Raw genomic sequence first — 13,213 nt, 5'->3', positions numbered from 1 at the left:
AAATGAGAATTTTGAGTTTAACCTATTCGAGTTCCCTAAGAAGTCGCGAAGAGTGTTTTAATGACCATAGATTGAATCCTTGAATGAAAATACCTCAATCAAGGTACTAATTTTGTCACTAGAACTTTTTAATGAATAAAGATTGAATCTTTAAAAGAAAATGAGAGTTTGGAGTTAAACTTATTCGAGTTCCCTTTTACGCCCCGAAGTGTGTTTAAATGAGTACAGATTGAATCTTTGAATGAAAATTCCTCACTCAAGGTACCTATTATGTCACTAGACCATTTTAATGTACAAAGATTAAATCTTTGAACGAAAACGAGAGTTTTGAGTTAAACTTATTCGAGTTCCCTTTAATATCACGAAGAGTGTTTTAATTAGTAAAGATTGAATATATGAAAGAAATTACCTCAATCACGGTACCGATTATGCCACATGACCTTTTTAATGTATAAAGAATGAATCTTTGAAAGAAAAAGGGAGTTTCGGGTGTAACTTATTTGAGTTCCTAACGTAATCTCGTAGAATGCTTTAATGACTAAAGGTTGAATCCTTTAATGGAAATACCTCAATCAAGGTGCCTATTATGTCACTTGACCTTTTAAATGTATAAAGATTAAATCTTTGGAATAAAATGAGAGTTTTAAGTTAAACTTATAATAGTTCCCTTCGACGTCACGAAGAGTGTATTAATGAGTAAAGATTGAATCTTTGAGCGAAATTACCTCAATCACGATACCTATTATGTCACGAGACCTTTTTAATGTATAACGGTTGAATCTTTGAAAGAAAATGAGAGTTTTGAGTTTAACTTATTCGAGTACCCTTTGAAGTCGCGAAGAGTGTTTTAATGACTAAAAATTGAATCTTTGAATGAAAATAGCTCAATCAAGGTACCTATTGTGTCATTAGAGCTTCTTAATGTATAAAGATTGAATCTTTGAAAGAAAATGAGAGTTTTGAGTTAAACTTATTCGAGGTCCCTTTGACGTCCCAAAGAGTATTTTAACGAGTAAAGATTGAATATTTGAATGTAAACACCTCAATCACGGTACCTATTATGTCACTAAACCATTTTAATGTATAAAGATTAAATTTTTTAAAGAAAATGAGACTTTTGAGTTAAACTTATTCGAGTTTCCTTTGAGATCACGGAGAGTGTTCTAATGAGTAAAGATTGAATCAGTGAATAAAATTATCTCAATTAAGGTAGCTATTATGTCACTAGGCCATTTTAATGTATAAAGATTGAATCTTTGAAAGAAAATGAGAGTTTTGTGTTAAACTTATTCGACTTCCCTATGAAGTCGGGACGAGTGTTTTAATGACAAAAGACTGAATCTTTGAATAAGAGGTACAAAGATTGAATTTGTGAAAGAAAATGAGAGGTTTGAGTTTAACTTATTCGAGTTCCCTATGAAGTCGCGAAGAGTGTTTTAATAACTAAAGATTGAATCTTTGAATGAAAAGACCTCAATCAAGGTACCTATTATGTCACTAGTCCTTTTTTTTGTACAAATATTTAATCTTTGAAAGAGAGAGAGATTTTTGAGTTAAACTTGTTTGAATTCCCTTGGACGTCCTAAAGAGTATTTTAATGAGAAAAGATTGAATCTTTGAATGAAAAATTCTCAATCAAGGTACCTATTATATCGCTAGACCTTTTAAAGTATAAAGATTGAGTCTTTGAAAGAAAATTAGAGTTTTGAGTTAAACTTATTCGAATTCCCTTTGACGTCCCGAAAAGTGTTTTAATGAGCAAAGGTTGAATCTTTGAATGAAATTACTTCTAACAAGGTACCAATTATGTCTCCAGACCATTTTAATGTATGAAGATTGAATCTTTGAAAGAAAATGAGAGTTTTGAGTTCAACTTCTTCGAGTTCACTATGTAGTCGTGAATTGTGTTTTAGGGACAAAAGATTGAATCATTGAATGAAATTACTTCAATCAAGATACCAGTTATGTCACTAGACAATTTTAATCTACAAAGATTGAATCTTTGAACGAAAATGATAGTTTTGAGGAAAACTTGTTCAAGTTCCCTATGAAGTCGCGAAGTGTGTTTTAATGACTGCAGATTGAATCTTTGAATGAAAATACCTCAATTAAGGTACCAATTACGTCACAAGACCTTTTTAATGGGTAAAGATCGAGTCTTTAAAAGAAAGCGAGGGTTTTAAGTTAAACTTATTCGAGTTCCCTTTGACGTCTCGAAGAGTGTTTAAAAGAGTAAGGATTGAATCTTTGAATGAGAATTCCTCAATCAAGCTACCAATGTAAAGATTGAATCTCTGAGTGAAATTAACACAATCAAGGTAACTACTATGTCACTAGACCTTATTAATGTATAGCGATTCAATCTTTGAAAGAAAACGACAATTTTAAGTTTAACTTGTTCGAATTCCTTATGAAGTGGCGAAGAGTGTTTTAAAGTCTAAAGATTGAATCTTTGAATGAAAATACCTTAATCAAGGTATTAATTATGTCACTAGACCTTTTTAATGTATAAAGAATAAATCTTAGAAAGAAAATGAGAGTTTTGAGTTAAACTTATTCGAGTTCCCTTTGACGTAACGGAGAGTGTTTTAATGTGTAAAGATTGAATCCTTGAATGAAATTACCTCAATCAAGGTACCTATTATGTCAATGGACCTTTTTAATGTATAAAGATTTAATCTTTGATTTAAAATGAGAATTTTGAGTTTAACCTATTCGAGTTCCCTAAGAAGTCGCGAAGAGTGTTTTAATGACCATAGATTGAATCCTTGAATGAAAATACCTCAATCAAGGTACTAATTTTGTCACTAGAACTTTTTAATGAATAAAGATTGAATCTTTAAAAGAAAATGAGAGTTTGGAGTTAAACTTATTCGAGTTCCCTTTTACGCCCCGAAGTGTGTTTAAATGAGTACAGATTGAATCTTTGAATGAAAATTCCTCACTCAAGGTACCTATTATGTCACTAGACCATTTTAATGTACAAAGATTAAATCTTTGAACGAAAACGAGAGTTTTGAGTTAAACTTATTCGAGTTCCCTTTAATATCACGAAGAGTGTTTTAATTAGTAAAGATTGAATATATGAAAGAAATTACCTCAATCACGGTACCGATTATGCCACATGACCTTTTTAATGTATAAAGAATGAATCTTTGAAAGAAAAAGGGAGTTTCGGGTGTAACTTATTTGAGTTCCTAACGTAATCTCGTAGAATGCTTTAATGACTAAAGGTTGAATCCTTTAATGGAAATACCTCAATCAAGGTGCCTATTATGTCACTTGACCTTTTAAATGTATAAAGATTAAATCTTTGGAATAAAATGAGAGTTTTAAGTTAAACTTATAATAGTTCCCTTCGACGTCACGAAGAGTGTATTAATGAGTAAAGATTGAATCTTTGAGCGAAATTACCTCAATCACGATACCTATTATGTCACGAGACCTTTTTAATGTATAACGGTTGAATCTTTGAAAGAAAATGAGAGTTTTGAGTTTAACTTATTCGAGTACCCTTTGAAGTCGCGAAGAGTGTTTTAATGACTAAAAATTGAATCTTTGAATGAAAATAGCTCAATCAAGGTACCTATTGTGTCATTAGAGCTTCTTAATGTATAAAGATTGAATCTTTGAAAGAAAATGAGAGTTTTGAGTTAAACTTATTCGAGGTCCCTTTGACGTCCCAAAGAGTATTTTAACGAGTAAAGATTGAATATTTGAATGTAAACACCTCAATCACGGTACCTATTATGTCACTAAACCATTTTAATGTATAAAGATTAAATTTTTTAAAGAAAATGAGACTTTTGAGTTAAACTTATTCGAGTTTCCTTTGAGATCACGGAGAGTGTTCTAATGAGTAAAGATTGAATCAGTGAATAAAATTATCTCAATTAAGGTAGCTATTATGTCACTAGGCCATTTTAATGTATAAAGATTGAATCTTTGAAAGAAAATGAGAGTTTTGTGTTAAACTTATTCGACTTCCCTATGAAGTCGGGACGAGTGTTTTAATGACAAAAGACTGAATCTTTGAATAAGAGGTACAAAGATTGAATTTGTGAAAGAAAATGAGAGGTTTGAGTTTAACTTATTCGAGTTCCCTATGAAGTCGCGAAGAGTGTTTTAATAACTAAAGATTGAATCTTTGAATGAAAAGACCTCAATCAAGGTACCTATTATGTCACTAGTCCTTTTTTTTGTACAAATATTTAATCTTTGAAAGAGAGAGAGATTTTTGAGTTAAACTTGTTTGAATTCCCTTGGACGTCCTAAAGAGTATTTTAATGAGAAAAGATTGAATCTTTGAATGAAAAATTCTCAATCAAGGTACCTATTATATCGCTAGACCTTTTAAAGTATAAAGATTGAGTCTTTGAAAGAAAATTAGAGTTTTGAGTTAAACTTATTCGAATTCCCTTTGACGTCCCGAAAAGTGTTTTAATGAGCAAAGGTTGAATCTTTGAATGAAATTACTTCTAACAAGGTACCAATTATGTCTCCAGACCATTTTAATGTATGAAGATTGAATCTTTGAAAGAAAATGAGAGTTTTGAGTTCAACTTCTTCGAGTTCACTATGTAGTCGTGAATTGTGTTTTAGGGACAAAAGATTGAATCATTGAATGAAATTACTTCAATCAAGATACCAGTTATGTCACTAGACAATTTTAATCTACAAAGATTGAATCTTTGAACGAAAATGATAGTTTTGAGGAAAACTTGTTCAAGTTCCCTATGAAGTCGCGAAGTGTGTTTTAATGACTGCAGATTGAATCTTTGAATGAAAATACCTCAATTAAGGTACCAATTACGTCACAAGACCTTTTTAATGGGTAAAGATCGAGTCTTTAAAAGAAAGCGAGGGTTTTAAGTTAAACTTATTCGAGTTCCCTTTGACGTCTCGAAGAGTGTTTAAAAGAGTAAGGATTGAATCTTTGAATGAGAATTCCTCAATCAAGCTACCAATGTAAAGATTGAATCTCTGAGTGAAATTAACACAATCAAGGTAACTACTATGTCACTAGACCTTATTAATGTATAGCGATTCAATCTTTGAAAGAAAACGACAATTTTAAGTTTAACTTGTTCGAATTCCTTATGAAGTGGCGAAGAGTGTTTTAAAGTCTAAAGATTGAATCTTTGAATGAAAATACCTTAATCAAGGTATTAATTATGTCACTAGACCTTTTTAATGTATAAAGAATAAATCTTAGAAAGAAAATGAGAGTTTTGAGTTAAACTTATTCGAGTTCCCTTTGACGTAACGGAGAGTGTTTTAATGTGTAAAGATTGAATCCTTGAATGAAATTACCTCAATCAAGGTACCTATTATGTCAATGGACCTTTTTAATGTATAAAGATTTAATCTTTGATTTAAAATGAGAATTTTGAGTTTAACCTATTCGAGTTCCCTAAGAAGTCGCGAAGAGTGTTTTAATGACCATAGATTGAATCCTTGAATGAAAATACCTCAATCAAGGTACTAATTTTGTCACTAGAACTTTTTAATGAATAAAGATTGAATCTTTAAAAGAAAATGAGAGTTTGGAGTTAAACTTATTCGAGTTCCCTTTTACGCCCCGAAGTGTGTTTAAATGAGTACAGATTGAATCTTTGAATGAAAATTCCTCACTCAAGGTACCTATTATGTCACTAGACCATTTTAATGTACAAAGATTAAATCTTTGAACGAAAACGAGAGTTTTGAGTTAAACTTATTCGAGTTCCCTTTAATATCACGAAGAGTGTTTTAATTAGTAAAGATTGAATATATGAAAGAAATTACCTCAATCACGGTACCGATTATGCCACATGACCTTTTTAATGTATAAAGAATGAATCTTTGAAAGAAAAAGGGAGTTTCGGGTGTAACTTATTTGAGTTCCTAACGTAATCTCGTAGAATGCTTTAATGACTAAAGGTTGAATCCTTTAATGGAAATACCTCAATCAAGGTGCCTATTATGTCACTTGACCTTTTAAATGTATAAAGATTAAATCTTTGGAATAAAATGAGAGTTTTAAGTTAAACTTATAATAGTTCCCTTCGACGTCACGAAGAGTGTATTAATGAGTAAAGATTGAATCTTTGAGCGAAATTACCTCAATCACGATACCTATTATGTCACGAGACCTTTTTAATGTATAACGGTTGAATCTTTGAAAGAAAATGAGAGTTTTGAGTTTAACTTATTCGAGTACCCTTTGAAGTCGCGAAGAGTGTTTTAATGACTAAAAATTGAATCTTTGAATGAAAATAGCTCAATCAAGGTACCTATTGTGTCATTAGAGCTTCTTAATGTATAAAGATTGAATCTTTGAAAGAAAATGAGAGTTTTGAGTTAAACTTATTCGAGGTCCCTTTGACGTCCCAAAGAGTATTTTAACGAGTAAAGATTGAATATTTGAATGTAAACACCTCAATCACGGTACCTATTATGTCACTAAACCATTTTAATGTATAAAGATTAAATTTTTTAAAGAAAATGAGACTTTTGAGTTAAACTTATTCGAGTTTCCTTTGAGATCACGGAGAGTGTTCTAATGAGTAAAGATTGAATCAGTGAATAAAATTATCTCAATTAAGGTAGCTATTATGTCACTAGGCCATTTTAATGTATAAAGATTGAATCTTTGAAAGAAAATGAGAGTTTTGTGTTAAACTTATTCGACTTCCCTATGAAGTCGGGACGAGTGTTTTAATGACAAAAGACTGAATCTTTGAATAAGAGGTACAAAGATTGAATTTGTGAAAGAAAATGAGAGGTTTGAGTTTAACTTATTCGAGTTCCCTATGAAGTCGCGAAGAGTGTTTTAATAACTAAAGATTGAATCTTTGAATGAAAAGACCTCAATCAAGGTACCTATTATGTCACTAGTCCTTTTTTTTGTACAAATATTTAATCTTTGAAAGAGAGAGAGATTTTTGAGTTAAACTTGTTTGAATTCCCTTGGACGTCCTAAAGAGTATTTTAATGAGAAAAGATTGAATCTTTGAATGAAAAATTCTCAATCAAGGTACCTATTATATCGCTAGACCTTTTAAAGTATAAAGATTGAGTCTTTGAAAGAAAATTAGAGTTTTGAGTTAAACTTATTCGAATTCCCTTTGACGTCCCGAAAAGTGTTTTAATGAGCAAAGGTTGAATCTTTGAATGAAATTACTTCTAACAAGGTACCAATTATGTCTCCAGACCATTTTAATGTATGAAGATTGAATCTTTGAAAGAAAATGAGAGTTTTGAGTTCAACTTCTTCGAGTTCACTATGTAGTCGTGAATTGTGTTTTAGGGACAAAAGATTGAATCATTGAATGAAATTACTTCAATCAAGATACCAGTTATGTCACTAGACAATTTTAATCTACAAAGATTGAATCTTTGAACGAAAATGATAGTTTTGAGGAAAACTTGTTCAAGTTCCCTATGAAGTCGCGAAGTGTGTTTTAATGACTGCAGATTGAATCTTTGAATGAAAATACCTCAATTAAGGTACCAATTACGTCACAAGACCTTTTTAATGGGTAAAGATCGAGTCTTTAAAAGAAAGCGAGGGTTTTAAGTTAAACTTATTCGAGTTCCCTTTGACGTCTCGAAGAGTGTTTAAAAGAGTAAGGATTGAATCTTTGAATGAGAATTCCTCAATCAAGCTACCAATGTAAAGATTGAATCTCTGAGTGAAATTAACACAATCAAGGTAACTACTATGTCACTAGACCTTATTAATGTATAGCGATTCAATCTTTGAAAGAAAACGACAATTTTAAGTTTAACTTGTTCGAATTCCTTATGAAGTGGCGAAGAGTGTTTTAAAGTCTAAAGATTGAATCTTTGAATGAAAATACCTTAATCAAGGTATTAATTATGTCACTAGACCTTTTTAATGTATAAAGAATAAATCTTAGAAAGAAAATGAGAGTTTTGAGTTAAACTTATTCGAGTTCCCTTTGACGTAACGGAGAGTGTTTTAATGTGTAAAGATTGAATCCTTGAATGAAATTACCTCAATCAAGGTACCTATTATGTCAATGGACCTTTTTAATGTATAAAGATTTAATCTTTGATTTAAAATGAGAATTTTGAGTTTAACCTATTCGAGTTCCCTAAGAAGTCGCGAAGAGTGTTTTAATGACCATAGATTGAATCCTTGAATGAAAATACCTCAATCAAGGTACTAATTTTGTCACTAGAACTTTTTAATGAATAAAGATTGAATCTTTAAAAGAAAATGAGAGTTTGGAGTTAAACTTATTCGAGTTCCCTTTTACGCCCCGAAGTGTGTTTAAATGAGTACAGATTGAATCTTTGAATGAAAATTCCTCACTCAAGGTACCTATTATGTCACTAGACCATTTTAATGTACAAAGATTAAATCTTTGAACGAAAACGAGAGTTTTGAGTTAAACTTATTCGAGTTCCCTTTAATATCACGAAGAGTGTTTTAATTAGTAAAGATTGAATATATGAAAGAAATTACCTCAATCACGGTACCGATTATGCCACATGACCTTTTTAATGTATAAAGAATGAATCTTTGAAAGAAAAAGGGAGTTTCGAGTGTAACTTATTTGAGTTCCTAACGTAATCTCGTAGAATGCTTTAATGACTAAAGGTTGAATCCTTTAATGGAAATACCTCAATCAAGGTGCCTATTATGTCACTTGACCTTTTAAATGTATAAAGATTAAATCTTTGGAATAAAATGAGAGTTTTAAGTTAAACTTATAATAGTTCCCTTCGACGTCACGAAGAGTGTATTAATGAGTAAAGATTGAATCTTTGAGCGAAATTACCTCAATCACGATACCTATTATGTCACGAGACCTTTTTAATGTATAACGGTTGAATCTTTGAAAGAAAATGAGAGTTTTGAGTTTAACTTATTCGAGTACCCTTTGAAGTCGCGAAGAGTGTTTTAATGACTAAAAATTGAATCTTTGAATGAAAATAGCTCAATCAAGGTACCTATTGTGTCATTAGAGCTTCTTAATGTATAAAGATTGAATCTTTGAAAGAAAATGAGAGTTTTGAGTTAAACTTATTCGAGGTCCCTTTGACGTCCCAAAGAGTATTTTAACGAGTAAAGATTGAATATTTGAATGTAAACACCTCAATCACGGTACCTATTATGTCACTAAACCATTTTAATGTATAAAGATTAAATTTTTTAAAGAAAATGAGACTTTTGAGTTAAACTTATTCGAGTTTCCTTTGAGATCACGGAGAGTGTTCTAATGAGTAAAGATTGAATCAGTGAATAAAATTATCTCAATTAAGGTAGCTATTATGTCACTAGGCCATTTTAATGTATAAAGATTGAATCTTTGAAAGAAAATGAGAGTTTTGTGTTAAACTTATTCGACTTCCCTATGAAGTCGGGACGAGTGTTTTAATGACAAAAGACTGAATCTTTGAATAAGAGGTACAAAGATTGAATTTGTGAAAGAAAATGAGAGGTTTGAGTTTAACTTATTCGAGTTCCCTATGAAGTCGCGAAGAGTGTTTTAATAACTAAAGATTGAATCTTTGAATGAAAAGACCTCAATCAAGGTACCTATTATGTCACTAGTCCTTTTTTTTGTACAAATATTTAATCTTTGAAAGAGAGAGAGATTTTTGAGTTAAACTTGTTTGAATTCCCTTGGACGTCCTAAAGAGTATTTTAATGAGAAAAGATTGAATCTTTGAATGAAAAATTCTCAATCAAGGTACCTATTATATCGCTAGACCTTTTAAAGTATAAAGATTGAGTCTTTGAAAGAAAATTAGAGTTTTGAGTTAAACTTATTCGAATTCCCTTTGACGTCCCGAAAAGTGTTTTAATGAGCAAAGGTTGAATCTTTGAATGAAATTACTTCTAACAAGGTACCAATTATGTCTCCAGACCATTTTAATGTATGAAGATTGAATCTTTGAAAGAAAATGAGAGTTTTGAGTTCAACTTCTTCGAGTTCACTATGTAGTCGTGAATTGTGTTTTAGGGACAAAAGATTGAATCATTGAATGAAATTACTTCAATCAAGATACCAGTTATGTCACTAGACAATTTTAATCTACAAAGATTGAATCTTTGAACGAAAATGATAGTTTTGAGGAAAACTTGTTCAAGTTCCCTATGAAGTCGCGAAGTGTGTTTTAATGACTGCAGATTGAATCTTTGAATGAAAATACCTCAATTAAGGTACCAATTACGTCACAAGACCTTTTTAATGGGTAAAGATCGAGTCTTTAAAAGAAAGCGAGGGTTTTAAGTTAAACTTATTCGAGTTCCCTTTGACGTCTCGAAGAGTGTTTAAAAGAGTAAGGATTGAATCTTTGAATGAGAATTCCTCAATCAAGCTACCAATGTAAAGATTGAATCTCTGAGTGAAATTAACACAATCAAGGTAACTACTATGTCACTAGACCTTATTAATGTATAGCGATTCAATCTTTGAAAGAAAACGACAATTTTAAGTTTAACTTGTTCGAATTCCTTATGAAGTGGCGAAGAGTGTTTTAAAGTCTAAAGATTGAATCTTTGAATGAAAATACCTTAATCAAGGTATTAATTATGTCACTAGACCTTTTTAATGTATAAAGAATAAATCTTAGAAAGAAAATGAGAGTTTTGAGTTAAACTTATTCGAGTTCCCTTTGACGTAACGGAGAGTGTTTTAATGTGTAAAGATTGAATCCTTGAATGAAATTACCTCAATCAAGGTACCTATTATGTCAATGGACCTTTTTAATGTATAAAGATTTAATCTTTGATTTAAAATGAGAATTTTGAGTTTAACCTATTCGAGTTCCCTAAGAAGTCGCGAAGAGTGTTTTAATGACCATAGATTGAATCCTTGAATGAAAATACCTCAATCAAGGTACTAATTTTGTCACTAGAACTTTTTAATGAATAAAGATTGAATCTTTAAAAGAAAATGAGAGTTTGGAGTTAAACTTATTCGAGTTCCCTTTTACGCCCCGAAGTGTGTTTAAATGAGTACAGATTGAATCTTTGAATGAAAATTCCTCACTCAAGGTACCTATTATGTCACTAGACCATTTTAATGTACAAAGATTAAATCTTTGAACGAAAACGAGAGTTTTGAGTTAAACTTATTCGAGTTCCCTTTAATATCACGAAGAGTGTTTTAATTAGTAAAGATTGAATATATGAAAGAAATTACCTCAATCACGGTACCGATTATGCCACATGACCTTTTTAATGTATAAAGAATGAATCTTTGAAAGAAAAAGGGAGTTTCGAGTGTAACTTATTTGAGTTCCTAACGTAATCTCGTAGAATGCTTTAATGACTAAAGGTTGAATCCTTTAATGGAAATACCTCAATCAAGGTGCCTATTATGTCACTTGACCTTTTAAATGTATAAAGATTAAATCTTTGGAATAAAATGAGAGTTTTAAGTTAAACTTATAATAGTTCCCTTCGACGTCACGAAGAGTGTATTAATGAGTAAAGATTGAATCTTTGAGCGAAATTACCTCAATCACGATACCTATTATGTCACGAGACCTTTTTAATGTATAACGGTTGAATCTTTGAAAGAAAATGAGAGTTTTGAGTTTAACTTATTCGAGTACCCTTTGAAGTCGCGAAGAGTGTTTTAATGACTAAAAATTGAATCTTTGAATGAAAATAGCTCAATCAAGGTACCTATTGTGTCATTAGAGCTTCTTAATGTATAAAGATTGAATCTTTGAAAAAAAATGAGAGTTTTGAGTTAAACTTATTCGAGGTCCCTTTGACGTCCCAAAGAGTATTTTAACGAGTAAAGATTGAATATTTGAATGTAAACACCTCAATCACGGTACCTATTATGTCACTAAACCATTTTAATGTATAAAGATTAAATTTTTTAAAGAAAATGAGACTTTTGAGTTAAACTTATTCGAGTTTCCTTTGAGATCACGGAGAGTGTTCTAATGAGTAAAGATTGAATCAGTGAATAAAATTATCTCAATTAAGGTAGCTATTATGTCACTAGGCCATTTTAATGTATAAAGATTGAATCTTTGAAAGAAAATGAGAGTTTTGTGTTAAACTTATTCGACTTCCCTATGAAGTCGGGACGAGTGTTTTAATGACAAAAGACTGAATCTTTGAATAAGAGGTACAAAGATTGAATTTGTGAAAGAAAATGAGAGGTTTGAGTTTAACTTATTCGAGTTCCCTATGAAGTCGCGAAGAGTGTTTTAATAACTAAAGATTGAATCTTTGAATGAAAAGACCTCAATCAAGGTACCTATTATGTCACTAGTCCTTTTTTTTGTACAAATATTTAATCTTTGAAAGAGAGAGAGATTTTTGAGTTAAACTTGTTTGAATTCCCTTGGACGTCCTAAAGAGTATTTTAATGAGAAAAGATTGAATCTTTGAATGAAAAATTCTCAATCAAGGTACCTATTATATCGCTAGACCTTTTAAAGTATAAAGATTGAGTCTTTGAAAGAAAATTAGAGTTTTGAGTTAAACTTATTCGAATTCCCTTTGACGTCCCGAAAAGTGTTTTAATGAGCAAAGGTTGAATCTTTGAATGAAATTACTTCTAACAAGGTACCAATTATGTCTCCAGACCATTTTAATGTATGAAGATTGAATCTTTGAAAGAAAATGAGAGTTTTGAGTTCAACTTCTTCGAGTTCACTATGTAGTCGTGAATTGTGTTTTAGGGACAAAAGATTGAATCATTGAATGAAATTACTTCAATCAAGATACCAGTTATGTCACTAGACAATTTTAATCTACAAAGATTGAATCTTTGAACGAAAATGATAGTTTTGAGGAAAACTTGTTCAAGTTCCCTATGAAGTCGCGAAGTGTGTTTTAATGACTGCAGATTGAATCTTTGAATGAAAATACCTCAATTAAGGTACCAATTACGTCACAAGACCTTTTTAATGGGTAAAGATCGAGTCTTTAAAAGAAAGCGAGGGTTTTAAGTTAAACTTATTCGAGTTCCCTTTGACGTCTCGAAGAGTGTTTAAAAGAGTAAGGATTGAATCTTTGAATGAGAATTCCTCAATCAAGCTACCAATGTAAAGATTGAATCTCTGAGTGAAATTAACACAATCAAGGTAACTACTATGTCACTAGACCTTATTAATGTATAGCGATTCAATCTTTGAAAGAAAACGACAATTTTAAGTTTAACTTGTTCGAATTCCTTATGAAGTGGCGAAGAGTGTTTTAAAGTCTAAAGATTGAATCTTTGAA

The sequence above is a fragment of the Cornus florida genome, unplaced genomic scaffold (assembly GCF_030987335.1).
Source record: "Cornus florida cultivar Cherokee Brave unplaced genomic scaffold, ASM3098733v1 CherokeeBrave_3.0.0_Hap2_scaffold_1, whole genome shotgun sequence".
NCBI lineage: Eukaryota > Viridiplantae > Streptophyta > Magnoliopsida > Cornales > Cornaceae > Cornus > Cornus florida.
The sequence above is the reverse complement of the archived record's forward strand: the minus strand, read 5'-3'. Positions refer to the sequence as shown.